General features: G+C 39.8%; 1 long non-coding RNA gene across 4 annotated transcripts; it reads left to right on the top strand.

Annotated features, from left to right (window-relative positions):
- The first annotated feature begins 80 nt into the window (after window positions 1-80).
- LOC107320860 lies at window positions 81-13,526 on the top strand. Of its 4 annotated transcripts, none has more exons than XR_001558402.2 (4): window positions 81-187; window positions 1,330-1,470; window positions 6,815-6,893; window positions 11,331-13,526. It is a non-coding gene; the product is annotated as an uncharacterized LOC107320860 (long non-coding RNA). The 4 variants fall into 4 exon arrangements; XR_001558401.2 differs by having other exon boundaries at window positions 98-1,470; window positions 11,331-11,582; window positions 12,634-13,526; XR_001558400.2 differs by having other exon boundaries at window positions 98-1,470; window positions 11,368-13,526.
- Window positions 13,527-14,113: the final 587 nt, after the last annotated feature.

Genomic DNA, 14,113 nt, shown 5'->3' with positions numbered 1-14,113 from the left:
GGAGAAACTTTTCCCCGCCCGCTTCCACTCCGCCCCGCGGTCGCAGCCGTCCCGTGAGCTCGGCCCCACCGCCCCGGCCCCGCGGGGATGGCAGTCCGGAGGCGGGCGAGGCACCTCGGCGGGAGCGGCGGCTCCGTGGGGAGCTGCGCTGTGAGGAACCGCCCGATCTCCATCCCGGGAGGGCACGGTACGAGGAGCTCCGGGTCCCGGCTCTGAAGCGAGAGCCGTATTGAGGCAGAGCCTCCTCCGTGGAGACCGTAGCTCCGCTGAAGTGGAGCTCGCAGAAATCTCTCTTGAATAAGGAAAGCTGGGGCAGGGTTTAGGAAGCCATTTCCGCGCCCTTCAGGTCGTCCCGTTGGTGACCGAGCACCTCACGAGTTCTGAGGAGATTTGGTCAGCGCCATCGCTGTTAATAAGTCAGTCCTGACCCGTGTCTGTTCCCAGCTTAACTTTCACAAATTGCATGACAGAATGGACAAAATAATGACTGCTCGCAGGAAGGCGATGCTGCTTTCACTCACAAAGACAACTTTTGGTTGCCTAGCAGATTTTTTTGTGTGTGTTGGTAGAGCCCCTGTGCTCACTCAGAGGGCTGAGGTCCCGTGTGCTGATCAAAATCAGTTCTTAACACTGCTCAAAGTTGGCTCTTAAAGTCTTTGCACAAATAGCTGCTGTTCTGCTGAGCAAAGCCCAGTTAGTGCCTAACCAAAAGCTAACAGCATGGCCTGCATTGCCTCACTGCACTCCCTCTGGACTAGTGGACATGCACAGCTGTCAGCAAGCTCGTGGCCTGCTAAGGAGTGGAATTACAGCAATGTGGTGAAAAGATTGCTTCAGCAATCTAAGTTCCATCAGCTTCAAACACTATGGGCAGTTCAACTGAGAAGATGACATTCTCTGACATAGAAATCCCTCCGAGTGTGTCATTTTCAGTCTGAAATTAGCTTTCTCTCCGTTACAACCACAACTACACATATGAGTATCCAGTGTCATAAACAGTCCCACCTGTACAACTTTGGATTTCTACTACCCCATAAATCCCAAGTTCTGGGTAGGAGAGATTGGCAAAGTGCTTTTGTGACTTCTTCCTTTCGTCCTTCCAACATCTCTAGTAGTGAAGACAGGATTTGGAACACCAAGTGGTTATAAGAGGGATGATCATAGCTCTGAAGGAGCAAAAGGGAGAGACTTGGTAGTGCCAGTGGAAGATGTGGCCCTGCTTGCATATGCCCAGGGATTTTGGGAAGGAAATATGCCAGGCTGAGAACTGGGAGCAAAAGCACCTGACCAAAGCATTAGAGCTGAAATCATTCCAAATATTCCCTCCAGGTTTGCCAGTGGAATTGTGGTATTAACCAGAACACTTGATTTTTAAACAAAAGATGTTGTTTCTTACAACTTAAGTGACTAAAAAGAGGAAAACTGACTGTTCTACTTCATCATGTACTGTGTGAAAAGCATTGCCTGCTGGTAAGTGTATAATACTGTTCCTATAAGAAAAAAGAGCAATATTTAGTGGTAAAAATAGCCTTGGTTCTTCCTTAATTTCTATTACTTGTGTTTTTAATTGTTGTATAGTTGTCAACCATATTTCATTCTTAGCTAGAAGCTAAGAAGAAGTATTGTTAAAGCAACATCAACACAGTGCCAGATCACTTCAGGCTTTAACTGGGAACAAATTATCCAGGTTTTACTCTTCAGGCTTAATGTTGCATTGATGAGCTTTGAGTTCTTTTTTAAGGTTATGCTGAGCGTATGAAAAGTGCTGTTGACCTTTTGGTCTGACTCCTCTTGGCTCATTTGCATGAAGGATAGTACTGTGGAGGCAAAGGTGCAAGGCTTCCTTCTCCCTTGGCAAGCTTACATGGAAAGATGCTCTTAAAAAAAAAAACCCTTTTTCCCAGTGTATATGATTCACTTCTATAATTGAAATGCAGGCCATCATGACCAAGAAAGTCTATATAACATTAATCCAGGGTAAAACATTGGTCTTACTGATAAATATTTATGCACCAAATGTGGTACATTACTACCCGCAGAGGCACACCAGGGTTCTCTTAGCTTTGCACTCAGCCCATCTTCAACATTGCAAGACTAAGGAGGCTTTTCACTTTCATCCCTCAGAGCTCTGGTATACCCGTAAAAAGGGTCTCACACCTTTAGAATCCTTGGTGGGACCTTGGTAAACACCTTACATACTCCTACCTACTCCAGCCCTGGGAATGTTTCCACCACCCTCTTAATGGTTCATTATGAGATTAAGTAAGAGCTTCAGCTTCCCAGCAATCTCTGACTTCTTGAGTGCTGAAATCCATGTTTAGGCTTGCTGAGTTTAGAACAGGGCTGTTGGAAGAAGTTCTGAAAAAACTTATGAAATCCTGAGAAGTGCGAAAAAAATTTGTTACTCCCTTCCTTCATACCTATTAATACGCTTCTCCAACTACCAGTTATTCTGCTGCCACCCTCTGAACCAAATGATGTGCGAGTCCCTCCATCACAAAATAATAATAATAATAATAATAATAATAATAATAATAATAATAATAATAATAATAATAATAATAATAATAATAATAAAGCCAGAAAATTTACGTAGCTATAGCAAGGCTTCACTGAAAAGAGTGGAAGGCTTGGGCATAAACAGCACAGCATATCACAGAGCTCTGTTCCATTGTTAATGCAGCAAACATATATAGTGTATATTAATTCCAAGTTTCCTTTTGTTTCCCAAGCTGATCTGCAGAACCTGCACATCAGTCAAGGGGATTTAAATGAAAAGGAAAAGCTCACCCTTCCTTTTCATCCCCACTCTTGTGTGTTCTCTTGAAAAATGTTCCTTTTGTATTAACATTGTAATTACTTTACGGAAACCAATAAAAATTCTGACAAAAACTAGCCAAAGCAAACTATTGCGGCCCCTGGAAATGTTATTACTGGATCAGACAAAGCTATGTGTTTTCATTAAAAGAACGTTTTGAAAGCAGAGAATGGTTATGGATAATGGTGACAAAAGCACTGATTCCAGAAGCCTTTAAGGCCGGAGGACATTTTGGTTTGTATGTTGGCTACACTGTCACCTTTCTGGAGCCCATTTGCAGAGCTTTTCTGGGTCCAAAGTTGTGAGGACAGTGGTAAATTACAAAATGTGCTCAGTAATTGGATCTAGCTATTAAAATTCTGTAGCGTTAGGATTTGTCAGCCCTGACTTTGTTTGGAAAAGGAAAGGAAAGAAATTGGCAAGGACTAAAGACAAGCCACAACAAAAAATAAATTGTGGAGTCTCTGAAGTACAGTACAGCACGTCAAGGGCTTCATACATTGCAAATAAAGCTGTACGTTGCTTTCCATCCTGCCAAAACAATCACAATAGCAACCCAACCGTCTAAACATATTAGCTTTACAAATCAAATGCAGAAGAAAACAACTTCTAACCAGTCACTGTGCTAGAGAGATGAATACTGTAGACTAGATCTTGTTATTAACAAGAGAGGTAATAAGGACTTGGCCAGAGAAAACTTGCCATTGTTTGAAATCTGTAGAAGTGTGTGGTTAATGGCAAGACTAGGATATGATTGGGCAAACAAAATTCAAAACAAGGTCAAAGTGCCCACAATAAAAAACTATTTTGAAAAGTAGCCACTTGTGCTGCTTAGATAAAAGGATATATTTCGTCAGTTGGTTACTGACCTTGTCACCCAAAAAAGTCTTGAACCACTCAGAAGTCATTAAGAGTGAATTAGAAAACACGCCTGTTTGCTCCTGAAGAGAACTGATAACTCTCAGCACATTTCAAGTAATATCAAATGTTTAGAATGTAAGAAATGAATAAATCATTTCTTCACATGAACTGTAAAGTGAAATAAACTACTTAGCATTCTCATTTCTTAGTAATGACCAGACACATGAGGAAACGTACCCATTTACAGCAAAAGGAGTGACAAACAGCTCCACTCATGACAGTGCTATCTTTCTGTATGAATCTGCTCTGTAAAACATACCCATAAATATTTAGACTCTGACATCTACAAGATGTTTTTGCTGACAGGCCCATGCAGCAAACTACTGCATTCCTGCAGTTTTCTCACTTTAATGGCAAGTCTGCTGTGCAGACATACTGCCCCCCTATAAATTGGTGCACACATACATATGCACATTTCCAAATATCTGCACATAAAAATTCCAGTCCAGGGACCCGATCATCTGAAAAGAATTTCTGGATTAATATATTGTCTGAGAATGAACACACACTACAGAGTCCATGTGGAAATTCATTATCTTTGTTTATTATTATAGTATGTCTCCATCAGAATATTGCCCCTACTTAAGTCTGATGTAAGTTTCAGTATTTTAATGATCACTTTGTTAAATCTCAAAGTAAAGGCATTGCAGAGAGGGGAGAAAACAGCCTCTACAGGTTTTAACTCACTGAAGTCAGTGCAATAAGCCCTTAACTCCTTGGGTGAGCATTCAGCAGTGAAACAGACTCTGACCTCAGATACTCATTTCTAAATCTCATTGTCCTATTGGGATGTTGCCACAGGCACGATTTGGACCTGTACACTTTTAAAACATTTCACATAGTGGAATTTATTTTCATAGCGATTGCAAGAATTAATACTAAATGGACACAACATGAGCCTCGCCATTAATAATAGCTATAGTTTTTAGCAAGCTACAGGCAATTCTAATAAAAAGCATAAATTAAAGGTATTAACAAATCATGCAAATTTTACATTTTAATTTCTACTACATAAACAGTGCATGAGGGTATTAGGAGACGGCAGTGTGTTGTAATTCTTGCAACATTAGGAGTCTCAAGGCATTTAGTGTTTTCTCAAAGATAATCGTAGGAATATGAGAAAGCCTTTTACCCTCATATCCAATTTAAAAAAGAAAATAAATAAAAGAAGGAAATATTTTTGTTATATAAAAGCTGTCATTTTTCAAGCCAATTTTGAAATGGATTGTGACTTGACTCCTGTGTTTTAAATGTAGGTACTTGCCAATGCTAAGATGCCATCATACTGGTTCAAATGCCTATATATATATATTCTGATTCTAATTAAACTTTGGGAAGGTAGCACAAGTTACAGTGCAGGAGCAAGCTGTAAAAATTGGTTTCACATAAAAGGTATGGGCAAGAGATACTCATGAGTTTAGGCACTGACTACTGAAGGGGGTTGGAACTACATGATCCTTGAGGTCCCTTCCAACCCAGGTAACTCTGTGATTCTGTGTGATTCTGTGAAGGAAAATCTGAAGCTGTGGAGGAAAGAACTAATTGGAAAGGTCTGCCTGCATTGCTTGAAGAAGTGGCTGTGCACAGCCCTCCTCCTCTTTCCCTCTGACCTGCTCCCTGTTTCCACCAGAAGGAAACACATACTTGTAATTCAAGGGGAAATCAGACTGTGTTTCTCCAGACTGGCCATTGGCCTATGGCTGACATCTACCCTTAGCGATGGGTAGATTAGCTGGGCAATCTGAACAGCCATCATTGGGAGCAAATTGGACAGCAGCAGGATTTATATCAAGGAGCAGGACTTTGCTGAAGGTAGGAATAGCACTGTAAATTTTAAGCCATTAAAACTTTAATTTGTAAGAGGTAGTATTATTATGATGAGGGAAGATAAGATAAAGTGTGGGATTTGTGCAAATAAGTGCAATGATAGCAACAATAACAGGAGGACGGCTGGACTAGATGATCTTGTAGGTCCTTTTCAACCTTGTTATTCTATGATTCTTTGATTCTATGGAGTTTGGTAACTGAAGGGGCATCAGGGAATTGCCTGAAAACTAAGAGGAGAGAGACAGTTCAGAGCATAATCCGGTGTATTTAGCAGAAACAGAAAATGCCAAGTGAGGTTAATCTAGATGACTTGTACAGTAGCTGTGTTCAGGACCCAGCTTTTCAATTTGATCTGCACATACTTGTGTTGAGAAAGGGGGAGTATTTGTCTAATAGAGATGAGAGCAAATTTAGCTGAACTGAATTTCTCCTTGATGGGAAGTGAATTCTCTGGAAGTGAATTCTCTGGAACCGAAAGCACTTCTGGGAAAGCTGTTTCTTCTTCCCTCCCTCTTCCCATCCACCCCATTATAGGACTTGAGCACTTGCAACTGTTCCCTTGCCAGGCAAATGTCATCCGCCGCACAGTTGGATCCACTGCTTTACTTCTTGCATTTATCCCAAGATCAGTCTAGACTTGTCTAGTACTGCCTTGCATTCCTGGCAGCTGTAAGGAAACATATGTCTTGCTGGCTGCATGTGGGCTGCTCAGATTGAAGGAGATGTGGCCAGAATGCCCAGGCTGGGCTGCTTTCTGAAAACCACAACAGCTTCAGTTTTCTTCCTTTTAAGAATTCCATCTAAACTGTGTTGTTTTCTTTTCTCTGTGGTTAAAACATCACGTAGGGCAGTGTTTACAGTCCTCTGTGTGGAAAAGTGTATTCTCAATAACATCTAGCCTTGCAGTTCTTCCTCTTTCAGAGACTCTGTATCTCAGTTTTGTTCCTGCACAAAGCTCCTTTGTGTGTGAATATTCAAAAATAATTAATAGCAGATAAAACCCTAATTATTTCTTCAGGAAAGGAACAACAGGAGCTCCCATTTCCACATGGGTTTTATAAGTCACTGGATGTACTTAGCCTGTAGAGTTACCAAACGGGTCAAGGTCTTGAACATGTTCTGAAACATAAAAGCTTGGTAAAAGGGCACTTTTTAATTTTTTTTTTTTTTTTTTCCTTTTTGGACTTTGCATTTACCTGCCATCCAGTTTTCTATTTTTCACCAGCTTAAGCAAATGCTTTTTTGTAGGATACACAATGAAATGTAACACCAGGAGGGAAAAGCAGGGAAGCCAGATGATAGCGTGATGCCACAGCAGCTGTGTCTGGTGAGTAGCACTGCAGCACCTGCAAGGGTGAGTTGCATGACACTTCACTATGCAGATCACCAGAGCGTGTCTGATAGTGAGGCTGCCGCAAGGTTTCCTGGCAATGTCTATTTTTCAGGATCAAATGACATATTTATTTCATTAGTTCTCTTTTTAGCCAGGGCTTAGATGCAGATAAGTGAATCATTACAGATACCAGGAAGCTGAAAATTCTAAAAATGGCAGACATTCATAGAATGTGAATAGTATGTGTCAGCCATTTCCTACTATTTCTACTCTAGTGTGTTCACGTGAGCAGAGGTTACTCTAGGAATTTAGATCTGTGAAGCTGAAGGACCTATGTTCTAAAAATCCCTATGTGAAGAGAATAATATCCAATACAAACCATTCAGGATATACAGTTTATATTTTAGTATAACCTAGAATATCTCTTAGGCATGAAGAAATTACAGCACTCAGTTGCACAACAGCAATAAGATTTTCTTCCTCCCAGTTATGTATAAATTCATAATCTGAAGCTCTGTGTTTCTTTATGTATGTCATAGTATGCTCTTGAAAATTGTTCCCTGTGGCACAGTGCCGTAAGTTATCATAAGAGTGCTAGAAGAATGTTACATAAGACCTGTTTGGCTCAGTCTTTTTTAGTTGAATCTGTCAATTTATCATGGTGAGATAGTATTTCCATTTTATTAAAGTTTACACATTTTGATTGCACCTATTTTGTCCATATACAAGCATGGTAAGCAAAAGTATAATTCAGGAAATGGACATATAACATCTGAAGAAGGCTTTGAGAGTAGATTAAGACTTAAACAGCACAAAGCAGAGGGGAAGTTGAGACATAAGAATAGTCTCAACTAAGAACAGACATAAGAAGGTAACTTCATACACTGGTGTTGACCTAATGTCAAGGAATTCATAAACAGTATAAATTAGGAAAAAAATAGAAGGTTTCATCCTCTATTTACAGTCTCAGCATTTTTTCAAAGAACTGGAAAGAGATTAGTAATGCTCACGTGCTTCTCTGTGTGGCAGGAAACAGTGATGTACTGTAGTTTTTTTATGACCAAGTGAATGTGGATGTGCTAAGATAGAAAGCCATGGACAGTAAATTATCTCCTACAGTGGTTGGTAACTATATCTATAAAACTACCTTCTCATTTTCCCTTGTGACTTCATATTCATAGTTTATGCAGTACATGTGGTTATTTCATCTGGTAGCAGCACTTTGTTTTCACCTCATGCACTAGGTAAGGTATATGTAAAACAATACAGTTTTTACACTTCCACACGCAAGCCTGTGGAAAGCTGATGAACATGGAAGTCACAAAAAAATTGATGGGTGTTTTTTGGCAAATGTGGTGGTGCTTGTAGTGAATTGATGCACTAATCACTTTTCGGAATTAGCTATGAATGTTTTAGATCAGTGATGCCATTTATTAGTAACTTCTTTTTGATAATCCAGCATAGAACTGTCTTTACTCCATGTGTCTCACAACATTCAATGTGAACAAGTGCAATGAGTTAAGTTTTGTTGAAAAACATTGAAAAATCTTTTCCTCTATGCTTTAATAAACTTGCATTAACCAAGAGCATGGTCCTAAATATCATTCAGTAATTTTACTTCACATGCCTCAATTGCTTGTGACTGCTAACTATCCAACTGCCACTTTGTTTGAAGAGCAAACAGTGAAGCAGTCTGCAATCTGCAGTTTAAATTCACAGGAAGGGTGTTAAAATTCTTTAGGGACTGTCCTGTTCAACCTTTAGTTGATAACAGTAATCCCTCTTTGAAGAGATTTACTGCTTAGCAAACATTTTTCAGTACATTAATGATTTATGAAGTCACTGAATGCACAAGATCTCTAGCCAGTCATAGTGGAGAGCTGGACATCATCTCAGCATAAAAGTAAGAATGCCTTTTGTAAAGAAACATGCACAAATCTTTGTCAAGTAAGTTTTAAATTGTTTGCTGTGGACTCCCACAGTAACCCTTGTCTGCTGACAGATCTGTTCCAGAATCTCTTGAATTATTTAGGTGGTGCAACTACTATACTACAGATTTTCCTCTCCCTGTCACATTCTTTCTTTTTTTCCAGAGTGATGGTTTGCAAAGAACTGTGAACTCTTCAGTGATAAACCACAATCCCTGAACTATACAGGCACATATAAGCACTACACATACATGTTTACAATGTGTGTTCACTAAACATACAGATAATGTAGATCTACACTATGAGTACTACTAGTCCTCCATAATTCGGTCAATAGAAGTTGCTCCCATATCATGTTTAATGCTGGAGGGATACAAAGAGAGAGGTGCCCCAAGAACAGATAACAGAACAGAACTTCACCCTAGATAACAAGGCTACATAATGCCCAGTCTGATCTTGTGTCTGCCAGCTGCTGTCAGACAGACTGCATTGTTGAGCAGATGTTGGAAGAGATTAGACAATGCAGGGAATGAATAATAAAGTGGGGCATTAAATAGTTTGTTTGGTGTTTGGTTTTTTGTTTTTGTTTTTGTTTGTTTGTTTGTTTTAGTAATTTCCACTTTCTGCCCTAATGATGAAGATGTTGGCTGGTGAATGAGACATCTCACAATATCCACCTCCTTTAAGGACATAAGGCCGGTTAGCATACACAGTTTGAAGGGAAGAATACTGCTAGAAAATCAGACTGTGATGGCATTCAGTCTGGTCATTAGTAGTGCAATAAATATCAAAATTTAAAATATTTAAAAATTGGAGTAAAATACCCAATTTTAGCAATGCTGCTAACATGCAGTCAGTTATTCTACAGTTAGTTCTACTGTTCCAAAGCCAAAGTGGTTATATCATTTTCAAAGTTCTGCCTATTTTGTAATACATATTTTAGAACTATTCATACTCAGATAAACTAGTTAACCAAAATATTCACTGTTGCTACTTTGTTGATTCTCTAGCTGGAAAGAAGGAATGAAGGGATTCTTTGCCTTCTTACCCTTCTGTTTGGTCAAAAGCTATAAGCTCTGTTTATTTTCTCAGTCATTCTGTTTTATTTCCACTGTACAAGCAGGACATTTTAGCCTGTTTCTCTACTCTCCCACAACCTTGCAGGACTGCTCTAGTTTCACCTGAAGTGCTGCTCTGCAGAAGGTGCTGGAAGGTAAAGGTCTTGTCCTTATAGGCCTTCTTGGTATGTGGAAACCATTGTAGTTTGCAAATCAAAACAGCCTTACTTGTTGTGAAAATATGGACCTAACAACGCTTTGTAGGTGCAAATGGTTGTGGGTTTGGTGGGATGTAGCAAGATTCTATTATTAGCTTTTAAATTGCTCAAGCAGTTCAAAAGCTGTATGGGATTCTTAAATTGTTCCTGAAAGAATATGTAGAGTCTCTTGGGTTGAGTCATTCATCCACTGTGTTCTCATCTGAGTTTTCCCATTACTCTAATCCATTGATGTTCTTTGTCCTAGGATTCTTCATTCAGTTCATGATGGTATTGCAGAAGCCCCTGGGGAACTCTTTACCACATCTTAAGAAAATGTAGCATTGGCTCCCAGCATGCAAACTTCTGTTTCTAGGTGCATTTGTTTGCTGTAACAAGCATGGTCTGCTTTGAACACACTACAAATTGAATGAAGACTTTTTGCATGTTAGTTCCTCCCACTGGGCTCTGCATCAGAGCTAATGAACATCTGTCTGACACTGCACTACTTGTCCTGCCCAAGAGGCTGTTGTTGCATAGAAGTACCTCCAATCATCATCCCAGAATGTATTTCTCTTCCTCTTTACTTATGTCCCATTTTGTTAGCCACATGACTACCTTTTATTCAAACTCTGTGAATGTGGCTTAGGACAAAGCTACTGCTGCCCTTTCACTATTGAAGATACGACTTTTTTTTTATTTTTTAAATCTATTTAGGATTAAATGTACTTGGTATTCTGCCTTTAATTTGAACAGGTTCTACTCAACCCAGTAAGAGCAGGTTTCTACTTATGCCCCATAAGGGCTTGAATATGAATTATCCTAGAGCTGCAGTAAGTTTCTTCTTCTATTATCTTTACTTACATGATTTAGCCATCTTCATACTAGCTTGTTTCCCATATTTGACTAAAATTAGTTCTGCTCTCCTAGTGTATTGGAAAGACTGTACTAGAGTACAAGAAGATTTTGAGTCCTTCAGTGCTTTGAGCCTGGGTGAACCATATCAAGCAGCTTAATCTCCTTTCATTGTGAGCCTCTTGAAGGTCTCTTAAATTATATCATATAAACTATTCCCATATTTTCTTCCCACTATCCCTGTTTTAATTATGTACAACCTTGCTGCCACCATTGTGAATGCTTTCCGCAGTTTGTCTGTATGTGTTCAATAACAGATAGCATCCTCATTTAATTGCTCAGCACCCCTTGTGTTTAACCTATAGCATTTGTTTGACTCTCCTTCCTTTCCAGTTGGCATAAGTTCGTTGCTGACTCCTTGTCTCACTAGTTACAGCCCAGAAGAAAAGTGCTGAGAACAGCTGCTGAAATTCAGCCCAGAGAAGTGCCCTTAAACTGGCTCAGTGGACAACTCAAGTGCCTCCCCACCTTGCCTGCAGGACCAGGCACTGAGCCGGCTCTGGCAGCTGCCTCGGGGTAAACAAGGAGTGAAAGGGAACCTGCAGCCCTGAAGTAGAAATGAAAGGAGACAGTGAGTCCGTTGAGGTATACAACACTACTCATTTTCTCCCATGAGGCTTTACTATAAAGCAAGAAGATTTGCTAGGACTGCTATCAGCACTTTAAAAATCAGCTTCATCTTTGGAGTTAACTGACTTTACTGCTTGCTTCAGGCTCTCACTTAATCAAAACATGTACAGCAAGAGCTCTTATCTCTCTTTTTGCTAACCACAAAATACTGTACAGTGTCAGTTTAGCATCTTCAGCCCAAAACATGCTGGTGTATGGCAGCAATATGCATTTGCTAATCACTACTTACGCCTGGTAACAATGACTTCAGACACCCCAGTAGGACAAAAAGTACAATACTGACAAAAACATGCTTTAAGAAATTTGCGTTTTCCTTCCGCAAATAAGAGTCCGTCTATGAGTGAGGGCTGCTGTGACGTTTTGAGTCCATGTTTGTGTGTGTTTTAAATGTCCTCAATTGTGCATCACATTCTGTACGAGATGATTCACTCTTTCCAACCACTTCACTGTTGCACATATGGAATCTGTTTTATACTGTCAGCCAGTACTGTACAATGTTTCTTCCCCTTGTGTATATAAGCCATGCTGAGGCTTTCAGTCAGTCCTATAATGTGTATATTTCTGCACTGTCCTTCACAGGAGGCAGAAGGGAAAGATGTAGGATTTGGATATTTTATTCTGTAAAACCAAAATGTAATCTAAGAATATATTAAAATTTATTGTAATAGCCACTGCAAGAACACAGAAGATTACCTGATGCTATGTTAACTTGCACAGTATAGGGTGCTTAGCTTGTGATCCTAAAATCTCTTTGTTCCTGAGATTTTAAGGTTTTTTAGTCTTAAAAAGATTATATTGGTGCTTTTTATCCCCTGAAACTTTTGACTGTCACATTTGCAGAAGATAAAAGCTTTTCCTGTGATGCAAGGCCTTCTCATCTGACTTACCCTTTCAGTGTTTAGCAACTGGGATTAAAGCTTTAGCTTGCAGCAAAACAAAAGTTCTAAAGTAAGCAACTGTCAATAAGTGTTGTCTGTTGTTCTAGAATATTCACAATCACTTACAGATTGCTGCGGCTGATTGGCAGTACTCAGTGACTGCTTCAAGAGGTTGGAACTGGCATCAGAACTTGTGGACATGTCACAGGGGAGGAGCAGGGGCCTTGGGGATATGCATCTTTTCATTTGATCTGCCATCTAACCCAGAACTACAGCAAGCTCTCATCCTTATTCAAAATGTTGGTTGTTACTCTTTGGTCTATTTCTTTTTTTCTACTCTGTAAGTGATAGAAGCATCCATTTCCAGATTATTTTCCAGTTTTCCTGTGGCTGTCCATTGCAGTCTCCTTCTCTTTCCTTTTGTTTGGCACAAACTGTGTTGTAAGTTAGTGCACAGAATAATAAACTAAATCTCAAAATATTGAATCACTTGTGTTGTGAAACCATAGATTCTAAATGTGGGCACTGAGTGAACTCATTGAAGTGCTGGTGCTGGAGAGCCGTTCCCTCACCCTCCTCCTTCATGTGCACCTAAAACCAGCCTGACAGGTGAGAAACAGGCTTTCTGGTGTGGGTTATTTTATGCCTGCTTTGATAATGCCTGCAGCTCTGCCAGGTGCAAGGTGTGGCCGCATGGGAGCTGAGCTGCCTTGTGCTGAGTTGTTTATCTTTGCTGGGAAACCTGCCTTTACCAACTGGTGGTAGGGAACTCTGCGCTTAAACATCATGCTCAAAGAAGACCACCTATGGTGAAGGAAGCCCCATCTGCCCCTGTATTATTCTATACTGAATAATTAAATCCATAATGAAGAAAGAAGAGCTTGTGCCATTGGAATGCTGTGTTTTTATTTTCTCCTAATGGCTAACTGTAAAGATCATAGACTCCTTTAGAATCTGGATCCCTCTCCACCCTTCCAAAGACAGAGTTGCTGCTTTGTAAACTTACTGTATTACTGTTTTCTACATATCCAGAATGGTAGTGGTAGAGTTGTAGTGCTTACTTGTGATGCAAACAGGTTCCCAGTTTTAGAAAATGTTTTGTTGTGCTAATGGGGTTGAGGACAGCAAACATTTTAATTGGTCTTTTTTGTGATTTCTGGGTTATTTGTGTCCTGTCTCCCCTCATTCTCTCCTTTCCTCTGCCATTGAAAGATTTTCTTTCTCTTTTCATAAGTGAACATTTATTCACATACTGCTATGTAGTCTTGCTTTTCATGAATGTGAGGAAGCCATCCGTGTGGGTTCAACCAGTAGATGAAAATAAATAAAACACTTCTTGTAAGTGGTATGTAATTTTATATGCAACACAAAGAATTACTGGAGTTTGTTTCTTTGATATCTTGAAGAATGCATTACTGCTTTTCAGACCTTGAACCTGTGGTGGTATATTAATATGGGGAATTTTGCTAATGGCTTTACCTAAAATGACTGCTTTACATAATGTACAGGAGGGAAAACACTGACTTGTGAAAATTCAAATAATTTTGTGGGAACAAAATATACACTTGGCATTTTTTTCCAAGGAAGAATTCCTACTGCTTGAGCGAG

Source organism: Coturnix japonica, chromosome 14, assembly GCF_001577835.2.
Source record: "Coturnix japonica isolate 7356 chromosome 14, Coturnix japonica 2.1, whole genome shotgun sequence".
NCBI classification, from domain to species: domain Eukaryota; kingdom Metazoa; phylum Chordata; class Aves; order Galliformes; family Phasianidae; genus Coturnix; species Coturnix japonica.
The sequence above is the reverse complement of the archived record's forward strand: the minus strand, read 5'-3'. Positions and strand labels throughout refer to the sequence as shown.